The sequence below is a fragment of the Rhinoraja longicauda genome, chromosome 2, assembly GCF_053455715.1.
Source record: "Rhinoraja longicauda isolate Sanriku21f chromosome 2, sRhiLon1.1, whole genome shotgun sequence".
In the NCBI taxonomy this organism is placed as follows: Eukaryota; Metazoa; Chordata; class Chondrichthyes; order Rajiformes; family Arhynchobatidae; genus Rhinoraja; species Rhinoraja longicauda.
Window position 1 is genome coordinate 43,862,729 of NC_135954.1, and position 13,983 is coordinate 43,876,711.

Here is a 13,983-nt window from a genome sequence, read left to right on the forward strand (position 1 = left end):
ATATAATTGATACAAGTTCAATAACAGCATTTAAAAGACATTTGGACAGTACAAACGGCTTTGAGGGATATGGTCCAAACACAGGCAAATGGGACTAGCTTTGATGGGGCATTTTGGTTGGCATGGACAGGTTAGGCCAAAGGGCTGCTTCCGTACTCGATGACTCTAATTAAAAGAATGATAGTGTCAGGAGAAAAGGGAATGGTAACGGGACAAGATGAGAAATAAAACATGGGTGTCCAGCAAGTATTAACTGGTTATAAGTGATTATCTGAAATTGTTCATAAGTTCATAAGTCATAGGAGTAGAATTAGGCCATCTGGCCCATCGAGACGATTTCATCATTCCATCATGGTTGATCTATTATTCCCTCAACCCCACTCTCCTGCCTTCTCCCTGTAACCCATGACACCCTTATTAATCAAGAACCTATCAATCTCCGCTTTAAAAATACCCAAAGATTTGGCCTCACCAACCATCTGTGACAATGAATTCCACATATTCGTATGGCAATTCGCATATCACTGTAGCTTAATTGGTACATGTGACAATAAAAGACCTTTGAAACCTTTCTGGCTAAAGAAATTGATCCTCATCTCCTTTCTAAAGGCACGTCCTTTTATTCTGAGGCTGTGCCCTCTAGTCCTGGACTCTCCACATCCACTCTACAGAAGCTTTTCATTATTCGGCATGTTGGCCAGTGTGGGAAAGTTGGGACAAAGGGCCTGTTTCCACACTGTATCACTCTATGACTCTATGATCTCTAAAATCTTAGCAGCCACTGAAATCAGGCTAAATGGCCTAAAGTTTTCTCTCTTTTGCTTCGCTCCCTTCTTGGACAATTGATTAACATTTGCAATTTGCCAGTCCTCTGGGACTACTCCTGACTCGACTGACTCTTGAATGATCACTACTAGTGTCACCACAACCTCTAATGCTACCTCTTTCAGGACCCCGGGGTGTAGGCCATCTGGTCCAGGTGACCTATCCACCTTCAGACATGTAGGCTTCCCAAGCACCTTCTCCTCAGTATGACCAAATTCACTAAATTCTGCCTCCTGACTCATGAAAATGTGACATGTTGTTGATGTCTTCTGCTGTGAAGATTGACGCAAAAATCTTATTCAATTCGTCCACCATTTCTTTGTTGCAATCACTGCTACATTAAGATGTCTGCAATATGCCAATTGAAAGTTGGGATTCTTTTCATCAATTCTATTGAGCTTCGATGGAACAGTGTGGGAGGCTGAGCGAAGAGAGTTCAACTGGTGGTGGGGAGAGTGGGAATGTGGTGAGTGATAAGTGCAACTCAGTGTGATAGATGTCTGCAAATTATCTATGCTACCTGTATTGACCTTGGCCCTGAGAAAGCAATGAAGATTGCAGATGGGTGGTGAATATGATGCACAAAATGCAAAAGGTTACAGACAAAACACTTATCAGATTTACATCAGTTTTGAGGCACTTAGCTGACAGTGACAGGGGATAGGAAAACAATGTTAAACAAAACAATAGGAAAACAAAAGTTAAATGTGTAGGAAGGAACTGCAGAAGCTGGTTTATTCCAAAGATAGATACAAAAAGCTGGATTAATTCAGCAGGTCGGACATCATCTCTGGGACAAAAGGAATAGGTGATGTTTGAGAGTCCGAAGAAGAGTCTCGACCTGAAACGTCACCTATTCCTTTTCTCCAGCTTTTTGTGTAAAAAGTTAAATGCTGATTATTAAAATACAGCGGAATATCATCGACAAGCAAGCTCAGCACAAAAAGATCTGCCTCGGGACAATGATGTAAATTAGTTTCTACTCATTGGTAATAAATTTTAAATGTATAGTTTCAAAGAAATATGAAAAGAAATAACAAGTGCTTTTAATGTGTGAGATATTGCAATAGTGAAATGTTACTGCTATGGTAATGACACATCGTGCTGAGAGTCCTTTTCTCCTACCCCACAGTGTAAGCCTTGTAGTTCTCAGATAATAAACATCTCACAAACACTGATGGCTGAAGTAAAGTACAACAGCGCCTTCTCTCACCATAGACTACAGATTACTTTCACTCAATCCACTCAACAGAAATGTACAATCCAATACAAAATGAAAAGTACTGCAGCCATAGCACTGATTTTATTTTCCATTTGACTCCCGTAAATGTACTTCATTTTACCAGCTATTTTTATATTCATGCCTACACAGGTCAATTTCTGCAGGTACAATAGCACTTAATATATGGCAGTGGGAATTAATCACTTTAGGATGCAGTTGGCCTAATTGCATTAGAAAAAAAACATTGCTTAGATGTGGACCTATGTTCCACAAATAGTCACAGTCACCAAGGGAAATAATATAAATCAATTTGTTTTGTTACAGAATTTCACAGGTACTGCTGCAATCATTTGTTCATGTATTTCAAGTCACTAATCCTTTCCATGCCTAAGGAATCATATTACTGCTCAATGGGGATTACAGTTGTGACCAAACGCATCTTTGAGGTCAGTTTTGATCACAAGGGAAATTCATGTTTGGACAATATCTACCCATCTTTCTTTGCATATTAATTTATCACATCAATAGCTTGAATGAAATCAAAGCTCCTATGCAATTTTCTGTTGACACGCTTTGGGATACTTTAAAAGCAGCATTCACCATTCCTATCAGAGCATCCTTAAAAATTAAATTCTTGAATTTGAACTTCATATTGCAACAAATTGAGAAATGATTTCCAACAACATGATAAGTGTTTCCTTGTATTAATAAACATTTCAAACATTTCAAGCTGAACTTTTATATTTTAATTTGTTTATCGGTAACAGGTTCAGTTGGGATATCACGCTTTCCACATAAATGTAAATCCTGGGCTTCTGCTCTCACATAATACAGAGAAATCTATCTCCCTCGAATTAAGAGCATTTACATTTACTGTCTTACAAACTAGCATTCCAAGATTTTGTAATATAAAGACGAGGCATACATTATTTTTTGAAGCATTCTGAATTACTACTTCATATAAAAAGTATTTACAAAGGATCCTGCAGCTTCTCCTGTGAGTAAAATATTGTTTTCAAGTTACAGCAGTGTGCAAGCCAAAAACAAAAACAAATTATCTTATCTTTCAATGCAGCATATTCCAAAAAACAGATTATCAATTTCTCTCTAAACACAAGTGCCCCCGAGTAAATTATTTTAGTTAATTGTCTTGTTTGAGTGTTATTGCAAAACGTAATTCTGTTCATAGTTTTACACTCAATCAAGATTCAAGAATAAAATCCACCAGCATCATATCAGAGAAGCAAGATATTGTCAACCAAGATAAACTCTCCCACAAACCAAGAACAAAAAGATGCCTGTCAGTTAAGCTTGATAAAGGCATTGGTGCGACCTTGTGTTGGACATCAATATTTTTTTCTGAGGATGATATTCTGATAACTGAGAATAGCTTTGGTGGATACTGAATCACAGAAAAAGAATATTTCATGTTATTCTCTATTTTTTTACCTTTGTCTGTCTATTACTTCACTTTGAGTCGTAGAGTTAGAGTTATACAGCCTGCTGACCAGTGAGCACCAATCCATATTGATCCAGCACTTGACCAACAGCCTTTCTTGGCTTGGCAATTCAAGTGCTCACCTAGATATGTGTTAAACGCAGCCAGTTACTCTGCTTCCACCATTCTCTGAGGCAGTTTCAGGAACTGCACCACTCTATGTGTGAAATGTTGCCCTCAGGTTCCCTTAAAAACACTTACTCTTTACCCTAAATCCAAGTCGTCTTGTTTTATCGATCAAGGGGAAATGGGTATGGGGAAAAGCTTCTTGCAATTTACCTTACCTAATACCATCATGATGTTATAAACTTCATTTATGCCCCCTCTCAATCCCCTCCGTTCCTAGAAAAACAGACCTAGCCTCCTCAATCTCTCCTAAAATTGAACTGCTCCATGCCAGGCAACATCCTGGTGAGTCTCCTCTGTATTTTCTCCAGTTCAATCACATCATTCCTACGGAATTGTGCCCACAACTGTATGCAGTATTCCAGCCGAGATCTGATAAATGTTTTATAAAATTGGAGCAAAACCTTCAAACTTTTGCATTGAATAAAGGCGAGTTTCCACAAAGCCTTCTTGAATTGAATTGAATTGAATAATTGAATTGAATAATGGAACTGAATTGAATACATTTTATTAGCCAAGTATGTATACGTACAAAGAATTTAACTTGGTGCTTTGCTCGCAAGTAACAATACGACATACAGTAACCAATTAAGAATAAAACATAGAATATTAAAACATTAAGAATAAAACATTATAGTTTAAAAATGTGAAGAATGAAATAAAATAGCAGAGCAAAAGGAGGCTACGGACTTTTGGTTGTTGAGTAGAGCTACTGCTCGTGGAAAAAAAGCTGTTTTTATGTCTGGCTGTGGCGGCTTTGACAGTCCGGAGTCGCCTTCCAGAGGGAAGTGCTTCAAAGAGTTTGTGGCCAGGGTGAGAGGGGTCAGAGATGATCTTGCCCGCTCACTTCCTGGCCCTTGCAATGTACAGTTTGTCAATGGGGGGAAGGTTGCAGCCAACAACCTTCTCAGCTGGTCGAACGATGCGCTGCAGCCTCCGGATGTCGTGCTTGGTGGCTGAGCCAAACCAGACCATGATGGAGAAGGTGAGGACAAACTCTATGATGGCAGTATAAAACTGGGCCATCAATGCCTGTGGCAGATTGTGTTTTCTCAGCAGCCGCAGGAAGTACATCCTCTATTGGGCCTTTTTGACTGTGGAGTCGATGATGGCCCCCCCATTTAACGTCCCTGGAGATGATGGTTCCAAGGAACTTAAATGACTCCACAGATGTGACTGTGGTGTTGTTGATGGTGAGTGGGGGAGAAGAGGGGGAGCTCTCCTAAAGTCTACTATCAATTCCACTGTCTTTCCATTGAGCTCCAGGTTTTTGCGAAGGCACCAGGATGCCAGCTGTATCACTTCCTGTCTGTAGGCAGATTCCTCCCCATCCTGGATCAATCAGGGTTGTGTCACCCGCAATCTTATAGACAATAGACAATAGGTGCAGGAGGAGGCCATTCGGCCCTTCGAGCCAGCACCGCCATTCAATGTGATCATGGCTGATCCTTAAGAGCTCTATCCAGCTCTCTCTTGAATGCACTCAGAGAATTGGCCTCCACTGCCTTCTGAAGCAGAGAATTCCACAGATTCACAAATCTCTGACTGAAAAGGTTTTTCCTCATCTCAGTTCTAAATGGCCTAACCCTTATTCTTAAACTGTGGCCCCTTGTTCTGGACTCCGGCAACATTGGGAACATGTTTCCTGCCTCTAACGTGTCCAACCCCTTAATAATTTTATACGTTTCGATAAGATCTCCTCTCATCCTTCTAAATTCCAGTGTATACAAGCCTAGTCGCTCCAGTCTTTCAACATATGACAGTCCCGCCATTCCAGGAATTAACCTAGTAAACCTATGATGCACGCCCTCAATAGCAAGAATATCCTTCCTCAAATTTGGGGACCAAAACTGCACACAGTACTCCAGGTGCGGTCTCACTAGGGCCCTGTACAACTGCAGAAGGACCTCTTTGCTCCTATCCTCAACTCTTCTTGTTATGAAGGCCAACATTCCATTGGCTTTGTTCACTGCCTGCTGTACCTGCATGCTTCCTTTCAGTGACTGATGCACTAGGACACCCAGATCTCGTTGTACGTCCCCTTTTCCTAACTTGACACCATTCAGATAATACTCTGCCTTCCTATTCTTACCACCAAAGTGGATAACCTCACACTTATCCACATTAAACTGCATCTGCCCTGCATCCACCCACTCACACAACCTTGAGAAGCTTGACAGAGGAGTCTGTGGAGGAGCAGTCGTTGGTGTAGAGAGAGTAAAGGAAAGGGGAGAGTACGCAGCCTTGCTCCTATGCTGAGGGTCAGCGGGTCCGAGATGTGCTCTCCCAGCCTCACATGCTGCTTCCTGTCTGTCAGGAAATTGGTGATCCACTGATAGAGGTTCAGGCAGTCAACTGGGAGAGTTTGGAATGAAGTAGCTCTGGCACAATCGTGTTGAATGCAGAGCTAAAATCCACAAGCAAATTCCTTGCATTGGTCCCCTGGCGGTCTAGGTGCTGGAGAATGAAGTGCAGGCCTAGGTTGACTGCGTCATCCACTGATCTATTGGCCCGGTATGCAAACTGCAGAGGTCCAGCAGGGGCTTTGTGATATTTTTCAGCTGGGCCAGTACGTCTTTCAAGGGTCTTCATGATTACAGAGGTCAGTGCGACAGGCCTGTGGTTATTAAGAGCAGTAATCCTTGTTTTTTTGGGTACAGGAACAATAGGGGAGACTTTGAAGCAGGCAGGGACAGTGCGACTTTGCAGGGTCTGGTTGAAAATGTCTGTGTAGACTGGTACCAGTTGTTCGGCACAGAGCTTGAGGGTAGAGGGGGAAACATTGTCCGATCCTGGAGATTTCCGAGATTTCTGTCTCCTGAATAGCCTCTCCACCTCCTCAATTTCTATTGTTAGTGATGGAGAAGTGGCTAGACTGATGTTGGGCAGCAAGGAGGGGGTGGGTAGTGGAGGAGGGCCCAGTCTTTGCAGACTGGAGTCATGCTGTAAGAGGGTGTGAAGTGGTGGTTGGGGAAGGGTAGGTGGGAAAGGGCTCAGTCTTTGCAGACTGGAGTCAGGCTGTGAGTAGGTGTGAAGCTCAGAGTACCTTTCCTTGGCAGCTCTGATTCCTCTTCTCAGCTTGTACTTGGCCTGCCTGTAGAGGTCTGCATCCCCGCTCCTGTAGGCCTCATCATCTGATTCTGCTGTAAACCAGGGCTTGTCGTTGTTGAACCAGATCCGGGTCCTAGTGGGAATGCAACTGTTCTCACAAAAGCTGACATAGGATGTCACAGTGTCTGTGTACTCATCGAGGCTTATCATCGAGGCCTCAGACTCATCGAGGCTTCCCTCAACACATTCCAAACAGTGCAGCCAAAGCAGGACTGTAGGTTTTCAATGCCCTCATTCTTCTGACCACAGGCTTAGCAGATTTTAGTTTCTGCCTGCAGGTCGGAAAAAGGTGAACTAAACAATGATCAGAGAAACTAAACAATGATTAGAGATCGTGATTATTAACCACGTTACCTACCAGTGCTGCCACGTTCAATGATCTTTAGATGTACACCAAAATCACTGTTCTTTAAAACTCTCTAGGATCCAAACATTCATGGTGTATGTCCTAACTCCATTAGAACTCCAAAAACGCACGACCGCACATTCAACTCCATCTACCATTTCTCAGCCCATTTCACCATCACATCAATATCATCCTGTTGCCTTAGAGTATGCTGCACACCCTCAATATCTCCACCAATCTTCTCCCTTTCCATTTTCCCTTCTTAAATTTATTTCATTCTTCTTCCTCATCCGTGATTCTTTATTCTTCTATTTCTTTTCTCAAAATAATAGTGGTTACCACATACACGCAGCTGTGGAGTTTTAATGAGTGCAAATGATGTTAAAATGAAATAAGTTTAATTACGTTCTTGCCCTTTTCTCCTTTATGCGACATTAATCAGTTTATTTTTCTTCCTAACCAAATCTTCATCTGTTTGGTTACGTCTGCCTACACTGACAACAATGCATTTGTCCTTTCCTGTGCAACATGCCTCAGGCAAGCTGCCATCTTAACAAATAGCATTAAAGAGCTCTGTGGCATATTTTTCTGAAACATTTCTATCTTTCGCTGGTAATGATTTCATCTCCTACACTTTTCCTCTTTGCTTTTTAAAAAGGTTTCAATGGGAATGAAAAATTCAGCAGTTCCCATAACAGGGGCAAAGAAGTATTACGAAGCATCAAACCTGTTTTAGGAGTGTTACCAACAATGGCAAAGCAGCATTTAAACTGTTGATCTGAGAATTCCTGGATATTGGAAGCTTGTCAATATCAGGGTGCGGGTGTCATATTAAAACTACGCACATCATCCATCCCTAGCTGAGAGAAAGTGGCAGCCGGCTGCCTTTGTAAACTCCTGCACCACTTTGATATATCACTGTGCACCTCACTAGATTATTACAAAACTCAAATAGAGTTCAGCAGTGTTGACGGCAGTCACATGATGGTCAGATTGTTCCAAGGACAGCAGGAATATCCATGAATCAACTGAGCTTATCTGATAGTCATGGGCGATCGTTTTATACTCTTGAAATTGCAATCCTCGGATTGAACCAGTGTACTTTGGATTGTGAATCCAGGCATCTGGAAAACCGGTCTAGAAATGTTGTGACAATACCCCAGTATCTGAATGATTTCAAACGAACGAGTAAAGGAATCATATGTGGTTTATTGTGGGTTAAATATCACAAAATGATTTTCCTCGGGCAAGAAAGATTTTCCTCTGGTCACCACATTATAGAAAGGATGTGATAGCTTTGGAGAGGGTGCAGAGGAGATTCACCAGGATGCTGCCAGGGATGAAGGGCCTCGGCTATGAGGAGAGACTGAGCAGACTGGGGTTGTTTTCCCTGGAGCAGAGAAGGCTGAGAGGGGACATGATCGAGGTGTACAAGATCATGAGGGGCATAGATAAGGTAGATGGCGGGGAACTTCTTCCACTGGTGGAAGGTTCAACAACGAGGGGACATAGATACAGGGTAAGGGGAGGGAGGTTTCGGGGGGATGTGAGAAAGAACTTTTTCACCCAGAGGGTGGTTGGAGTCTGGAACTCACTGCCTGGGGTGGTGGTGGAGGCGGGAACACTCACAACGTTTAAGAGGCATTTGGATGGGCACTTGAAATGCTACAACATTCAGGGCTACGGTCCAAATGCGGGAAAATGGGATTAAAATTAGACTGTGTTTGGTAACGGGCGGCACGGACACGATGGACCGAAGGGCCTCTTTCTGTGCTGTAGGACTCTATGACTCTCTATGACTCTAAGACAGGGAATGAAAATAATGCTATGAAGATCTCTGCACCAAAAGCAACAACTGGGGACCTATAGGAAATCAAAGCATAAAGGGTTGAAAGTATAAAATGTGTACCACATCCCGGACTAACGCATAAATGAATTCCACAAATTACTGAGATTTTTTTAAAATTCAGCCTGTCTTCAGCATTTTCTTCTCCATACATAAGTCAACTGCATGGCCCTTTCTAACAGTAAATCTGAAGAATAAGTGAAGGAATAAAAATATTTCTTGCCTTCCCTCACTTCCATTCTAAAATAAAAATAATGGAACAAGGATAGAGCTTTGATTTTTGGACATTACCCCCTAGTGCATGTCGCCTAGGATAGAATAGATTGCTTGGAAAATCAGAAGGGGAATGGGATTACTCTGACTGACTCCATGGGCTGAATTGTCCCCTTCTATGTCATTGGAAAGTATTTGAAATGAGTAAAATATTACATGTAAGTTTCTCAAGTACCTGAGAGAGTTATGAACTGTTCTTTAACAAATGATTCTGAGAAACATTTTTTTCTAATGTTGTCTCTTTGGTACAGTGGTGCAGCTGGTAGAGCTGTTATCTCACAACGCCAGAGACCTGGGTTCAATCCTGAACCTGGGTGTTATTTGTGAGGAGTTTGCACATCCCCCCCTGTGACTGTGCGAGTTTCCTCCAAATGTTCAGGTTTCCTTCCATATCCTGCGGGTTTGTAAGTTAATTGTCCTCTGCAAAATTGCCCCAAAAGTGTAGGGAGTGGATGAAAAAGTGGGATAACATAGAACTTGTGTGAATGGGTGACTGCTGGTGAAGGGCCTGTTTCCATACTGTATCTCTCAGATAATATAAAAATATATCTCATATTTCTACCCGCTTGTACTCGTCTTTCTGACGGATCAAAATAATGTGCTGCTGTTGCAGCAACTTGATACATGAGGTTATCCCTCAGGTTCATTCTTAATTTATAGAAACAAGGAACTGCAGACGCTGGTTAATACGCTAAAGGACACAAAGTGCTGAAGTAATTCAGGTCAGGTAGTATCTCTGGAGAACATGGACTGGTGACATTTCAGGTCGCAACCTAACCATGCACTCCAGAGATGCTGCCTGACACGCTGAATTACTCCAGCACTTTGTGTCATTCTTAATTTAACTTCTTAATTTATCTTCATCACCTCTCATATCTGGTAACATCCAAGTTAACTAAAATTACATTTTTTTTAATGTATTCATTGTTGAGGATCCTGAGAATTTAGCTTTTTGTTTCATTGGCTGCAATGAGATCTGGAGAAGTATGGACCTGGCAAAATCCGAATTGGACATCAATGCCTAGTTTATTGGCAAGTTAGTGTCAAATGATAACACTGTTGGCAATGTATTCAATCATTTCTTGATGAATATCATGAGAGAATGGGTAGGGTGAATGCATAGTCTTTTACCCAGGGTAGGGGAATCAAAAACAAGAGGACATACATTTTAGGTGAGTGGGGCAAGATGTAATATGAACCTGAGGGGCAACTTTTTCACTCAGAATGCGATGGGTGTATGGAACGAGCTGCCAGAGGAGGTAGTTGAGGCAGATACTATAACAGCATTTAAAACACACGGATAGTAAAGGTTTTAGAGGAATACTAGCGAAGAGGGCCCTTTGGGCCCATTCCCACACCCCCCATTCTCTCCTCCCCCAACCCCAATATTACTCTCCCCACACCCCCCCTTCCCCCACAACCTCCCCTTTTCCCAGTACCCCTATTTCCCCCACCACCAAGCCCCCTCTGGACGACCCCTGTTGTCCCCCTCCCCAGTCCCCATTCTCAGACCCCGCCACCATTCTCTCTCCCCCAGACACACTCTTACTCTCCCCCACCCCCCCTTTCCCCAGCACACCCCTTTCCCCTACTCTCTCTTGCCCCCAGCACCAACAGGCCCGGGGGGGGGGGCGGGGAGCGCATCAGTGAAAGTTCCGGGGGGGGGGGGGGGAGCGCATCAGTGAAAGGTCGGGGGGGTTGGGGGGGGAGCGCATCAGTGAAAGGTCCGGGGGGGGGGGGGGGATAGCGGGGAGAGGGTCTCCCGGGTGTGGGAGAGAGGAGAGAAGCAAGGGGAGAGAGAGGGGAGCCCATACGCACAGACGCACAGCAGCGCCACGCTGAAAGCCTTCAATAAATCAGTAGGAGGGGGGTTGTGCGAGCTCTTCTCACATGGGCATTTTGACGTCACACGCTGAAGGCCATTGAAAAAACGGCTGTTTTTTTTTTATTTTTTACTAAAACCTCTGTAACTTAAAAAATACACGACCGAATCAAATAAAAATATCTTTTCCCAGCAGCGTTCAGCATGGTGATTAAGGCGGTGCAAAAATCGTGGCGCTACGGTTCACCGTTTTTGCCGAAATCAGCCGAAATAACTGAGAGAAAAAAAGTCGTGACTTTTAAACCTCTGTAACTTAAACAATATACGACCGAATTAAATTAAAAAATCATTTTCGGCAAGCGTCCAGCGGTGTGATTAGACGGTGCAAAAATTGTGGCGCTACGGTTTACCGTTTTGCCGTAATCAGCCAAAATCAGTGAAATTGAGGAGATGCCGCGCATGCATACTGAGCACAGCCGCACCACAGCGCCCCCCTGAAAACCTTCAATAAATCAGGGGGGGCAGCGCTTTAAAACCTCTGTAACTTAAAAAATATGCGAACGAATTAACTAAAAAAATCATTTTCCAGCAGCGGTCCGCGCGGTGATTAAGTCGGTGCAAAAATCGTGGCGCTATGGTTTACCATTTTGCCGTAATCAGCCGAAATCACAGATATATATATACATATACACAAGATCTGACTTTTAATAAGATAGATGGGCCTCTCACAGGCAAATGGGACTAGCTTAGATAGGATATCTTGGTTGGTATGGATGAGTTGGGCCAAAGGACCTGTTTCTGTGCTGTATGACTCTATGAATCTAATAACAGTAGACTGATTGAGTGGTAATTGTTGTTTTTGTTCGTCCTTCGGGTTCGAAGATGACCATGACTTTACTTTCAGTTGGAGGATTGGTGACTGTGGGTCCAGAAGTGACTGGTGAGGCCAATCCGGGCCCGAAAGGCACGCCCACACGTAGGACACAAGTGGATGGGTGCTGCAGTGGGAGGTAGCCCGGGCCTTGCGCGCGGTGCGTTTCCTCTGGGCCTCTGCAGTGCGTCTGTTCTCTGCTGTACGGGCTCCTGTGGTGAGCTTGCTACGCCAGGTTGGACGGTCCAGAGCAAGAGACTCCCAAGTGCTGAGGTTGATGTCCAAGTCTTTGAGGGATACTTTGAGGCAGTCCTTAAACCGTTTCTTCTGTCCTCCTACTGAGCGCTTGCCCTGACACAGTTCTCCATACAGAAGCTGTTTTGGCAGTCGACTCTCGGGCATTCTGACGACATGGCCTGCCCATCTGGCTTGGGCTTTCCGTAGGAGGGTGTGGACGCTGGGGATTCCGGCCCGTTCCAAGACCTCTGTGTCGTGAATTTTGTGAAGGAGTCTGCGTCGGCAGCTCAAATGAAAGTGGTTGAGCTATTTGGCATGTCTGCTGTAGACAGTCCAAGTCTCACTTGCATAGAGAAGAGTGGTGAGTACCACTGCACGGTAGACCTTCAGCTTGGTGGTAAGGCTGAGTCCTCTCCGCTCCCAAACATTCCCACGGAGTCGCCCAAAGGCAGCGCTGGCCTTGGCAATCCTGTTGTTGACCTTGGCGTCAATGTTCACCACTTGCGAGAGTGTACTACCCAGATAAGTAAAGCTGTCGACTGCCTGTAGGCTATATGCAGTCGACAGCTTTACCTATCTGTGTGGTAATTAGCTGGATTAGATTTATCCTGCTTTTTGGGAGCAGAATACACATGTAATTTTTACCACATCAGTGTTAAGTTGTCCAGATGTGCAATGAGTTTTAGAGTGCAGGTCTTCAGTGCTACATTTCATTTGTTGTCTGGTCCCATAGCATTTGCTATATTTAGTGCTCAGCTGTTTCTTGATATTACATGAAGTAAATTGAATTGACTAAGACTGACTTCTGTAGTGGGAATATGCTATAACCATTTGGAGTTACATTCAAGGGTAACTACATTTGATATAGTCAGTGTTGTGCACCATGGAAGAATGCCCTTCAGTCTATCAAATCAGCACTGACCAATAAGCACCCAACTTCCCGAATCCATTTTATTCTCCCCATCAGCTCTCTGTATAATCTACCTCTGACCTTGCACGAAGAGCAATTTACAGGGCTAATTAACTCCCAGCCCACACCTTTGGGGTGCACGAGGAAACCAGAGCACACAGAGGAAACCCACAAAGGCACAAGGAGAATCACACAAATAGCACCAGAGATCATCTTGGAACTCAGATCACTGAAGCTGTGATCACTGACCGATGCCACTGTGCTGCCTTCAGAATGGCCTGGATTTCGATGTTTTCCCTTGCATGAACCATATGAACCTTCTGGCAATTACCCATTTAAACACTCCAAGTTTTGGAACCCTTTAAAGTCATGCTTTTGTGGCAGAGCTCTGCTGGCAATTTTGCTACTGTTCTCCCCAAAACTCCGTGAATTCCTTGTGGAGTTCCACAGTGTACCAGAACCTTGATAGAATCTGCATTCCAATTCTGAGGCAGGATAATCGAGTCAGAAGAGTCTGCAGATGCTGGACTCTGGAGCAAAAAGCAAATCTCTGGGATGCAGTCAACAAGTCAAGACGTATCTGTGGGGTGGGGGCAGGTGGTAGGGAGGAGGAATTGTCAACGTTTCAGATCAAGACCCCAGTGACTGGTTCCGATGTAGGCTTTCGACCAGAAACTTTGATAATTCCTTTCCCCATGCAGAAGCTGCTTGACCCCCTGAACTTCACAGCAGGTTGTTTTTAATCTATTCCATTGAGTAGCAAATTTCTGCCAACGTGCAAGAAAGGCAAGGAAGAGTATAGTTACAAAATTATTTGCATTTGCTTTAATGCTTTCTTTTATGTAAATGTTTTGTAATCCATGTAAGTGCTTTTTCCCTTGTTCAATATTTTTATA

General features: G+C 43.6%; 1 protein-coding gene across 3 annotated transcripts in view; it reads right to left on the minus strand.

Annotated features, from left to right (window-relative positions):
• tpk1 (thiamin pyrophosphokinase 1) overlaps positions 1–13,983 on the minus strand; it is a 299,450-nt gene that overhangs the window by 162,159 nt on the left and 123,308 nt on the right. The gene's annotated exons all lie outside the window — the stretch shown is intronic.